The following is a 3268-nucleotide window of genomic DNA, read 5'->3' as shown; positions in this document are numbered from 1 at the left end:
CCCAGCAACATGTGCCTAAATGACTTCTTTCTCACTGCTCTGCAGTCCCTCCATAAGCCGAGTGTCCAGGGATGAATGTGTCTGTTTCTGGACTTTATGCTGTTTTACTGCTATAATTGACTGCCTTTGCATCAACATTGTACTAATTACAGTAGTTTTATTTAAAATTTTTGTGCTAATTACAGTAGTTTTATTTAAAATTTTTGATGTAATGAGGTTTTATTTTTCAAAATGTACAGCTGGTGGGACCTGTTGTTCATGCATCTTCTCCAGCAACTGGGGCAGCCCCACCTTTGGTGTTTCTGGGCTCTGTGCTTTGAAACTAGTTTAAAAGCAACTCCTTTACTAAGGAGCACCTGAAGGGCTGCCCTGGCCAAGGAACCATGGATTTTCAGTGTCTCAGAGACAACAGCTGTGGTTATATGCTTGTGTTGTGAACCCTCCTTACAGAGTTTGTCATATGTTGCTTTGTCAAACTAGAGTAGGTTGTTGAGCGTGTCCCAAACTTTGCCTTTGGATCACTTTTTTTTTTTTTGCCTTGCTGCCAGATTTGTTCACTGGGTCTTTGTCTTTCTTGGCTGACTTGCCGGCATCTTTCTTCTTGTCGTCTCTGGGTGGCTGAGCGGAACTCCAAGAGCAGCTGCTATCATTGCAGCCTCAATAAGTTGTCAGACAAAACTTGTCTTGTGTTTGTGATGCACTTTTCAGAACCAGCAGGCCCAGCAATGATAAGCTCATGTTCGAGATGAAAATCAGAGATTTTCATCAGGAACAGCACCATGAAAATTAGCAAAGATCTTAGCTTCCTGGCTACCCTTGCCCAATGATGCAACTACTGATGAGGAAACTAACCCAAAGTAATGCAGCCAACTCCTGTTCTGGGGAGCCAAGGTGTCTGATAGCCCTAACCACTTTATAGAACCCAAACCAAAAATTTTAAACACCTCAACTATCCAAATAAATTGGAAGTACTGAAAGGGTGAGTAAGGACAGAAGACTTTCATGATTTAATCAAAAACATAGACTCATTAAATAATGATCGTAACCACAAAGCACATAATCTGGGCAGAGATCTGCTAGCTTCTCATTAATCTCTCTCTGGCCTGGGGGACTAAGGTGGGATGTGCAGTCATTGGTTATTTTACAGTGAGAAGAGGAAATGCCCAGGGTCTTCCCAGGAAAAACAATCCTGCCTTACAGCCCCCATCCTGATACAGACACCCCCCTGTCATTAAGCGCACAGCTCTGTGTTTTGGCATGTAGTCAGTACTCAATGTGTTTTGACTTGAGCAGTGTTAGCTTCTGTCTCTTTCCCTTAGCTTTGGGGGCTAGCTAGGTCAGTGTGTGCTGGGCAGCCTGGGACGGTGCCCTTCCTATGGATTGGGTGAAGCCTCTTGTGCTGAAAGATGAAGCTCATGCAAATTCTTGCCTTTGGTGATTAACACCAGCTAGGTGGGAGCAAGCAACAACAAGGAATCCTGGGATTCCTGAGACCCCAGGATCTCAGAATCAAATTTCTATTGCTGCATGCTCTTGTCTTTCCTGACTATGGACCCATATGGAGTTTGTTTGATGGGAGGAGGGGTGTCACTGCTACAGGCTGAATTAGGGCATTGGGCCCTGGGTGGCAAGGCTCAGCACTGTCCAGTTTGGAGTCCCCTTTCAGCTACCACCATGGGTGGTTCCCCTAGCCCTGGGTCTGGAGGGTCATGGGTTTCTTCTGTACTTTCTGTCCTGGGAATCTGGGTCCTATGTACTCTGGTTCCACAGATTTCTGGGAAGGCCCTTCTGGTTTATGTGCTCTCTATGTTTTTTTTCTATGCATACACAAAATATACATTTACAAAATTGAGATTCTACTATAGGGAGGTTTTTATATAACTTTTAAAAAGCATTATATTATATGGAATTTTCCAACATTATTAAATGTTTTTGAAAATAAATTTTTGGCCGGGCTGGTGTAGCTCAGTGGATTGAGTGCGGGCCTGCAAACCAAAGGATCGCTGTTCACAAGCTCGTGTTGTGGGCCATCTCCCAAGTAGGGGGCGTGCTAGAGGCAACCACACACTGATGTTTCTCTCTCTCTCTTTCTCCTTCCCCTCTCTCTAAAAATAAATAAATGGGGAAGATGGCGGCAACATAGGTGGGAGCGGAGTCCACTTCCCCTCAACGCCAGGGAAATACCTAGCTGATCTGAGGAGCAGAGCGAACAGCCAACAGTATTCCAGCATATACGAAGATCAGAGACCAAAGATAGAGGACACTGAAAGATCTGACGGTAAGAAGAGTGCTGAAGGACAATAAGGTCCACGGGACCCAGGACCGCGCAGTACAAGGGCGGCAGAAGCGCCAGCCCTGGCGCAGGGGCTGCGGCAGGAGTCTTGGGAGAGGGCCAGGCTGCGCTGTGAGCAGCCAGGTGCTTGATTAGACCAGGGGGGCTTGAAAAGGAGGAATTTCTCAAAAAGAAAAAGAAAATAGAGACACTCAGGGGTTAATTAGAGAACTCTCGGTAGTAGCCGAGGCCCCTGGCGCCCCTCCCCCTCCACCCCTGGACTGCTACGCTCACCTGAGGTCCGGTCGCGCGCGCGAGCAGATTAGCGAACGGGACCCACACTTGAAACCCCGGAGGGGCGCCCACACCTGAAACCTCCGAGATAATTTGGAGCAGAGTCTAGCTGCTCCACCCACAGGCCCAAAACCTCGGAACCGAGTGCCGCGAGATTCAGTCCCAGGGCGGCCCGGCCCGCCCGAGAGACTCAAGCCCAGGGCGGCTGGATCGGGCCCCCAAGCACAGAGCCTGTGGCTCAGCGGGCTGCGCGCGCTCACCAAGCACAGGGACGGCTGGGTGCCTGTTTTCTAAATACAAAGCTGCTGGCGAGTGTCCTAACCCCAAGGCGGCTGAATCCGCCACCTGCGTGCCAGCGTTCCAAGCCCTGGCGGCTCGATTGGTCCGCCGGCTGCGCGCTCAGGGCACAAAATAACGTCACAGACCCAAAGCGGCTGGATTCCCCTGCTGCTGGCGCACGCGTCACAAGCCAAAGCGGCTGGATTGGCTGATCAACGGACTGATTGACTGCCAGGGACCACACCTACAAAACAGCGAAGAGCGTGACCCAGGAAGAGAGAAAAGTGAAACCAATCCTTCCAACCACCCCCTCCCGTTGCACAGACAGGACACCAGCAGAAATAACCTGACCGGTTTAAAGCCAACAGAAGGGGTTTTTTTTTTTTTTTTTATCCTTTTTCTTTTTTTTCCTTTCCCCCTGAA

The 3268-nt window shown here is 49.0% G+C and overlaps 1 pseudogene; it reads right to left on the bottom strand.

The window, feature by feature from the left end:
- Window positions 1-256: 256 nt before the first annotated feature.
- Window positions 257-1207, bottom strand: LOC112300818 (small ribosomal subunit protein eS25-like; annotated as a pseudogene).
- Between the last annotated feature and the right edge of the window lie 2061 nt (window positions 1208-3268).

Source organism: Desmodus rotundus, chromosome 7 (assembly GCF_022682495.2).
Source record: "Desmodus rotundus isolate HL8 chromosome 7, HLdesRot8A.1, whole genome shotgun sequence".
Classification (NCBI taxonomy): Eukaryota; Metazoa; Chordata; class Mammalia; order Chiroptera; family Phyllostomidae; genus Desmodus; species Desmodus rotundus.
Note: the sequence above shows the minus strand (reverse complement) of the source record. Positions and strands in the feature narration are given on the sequence as shown.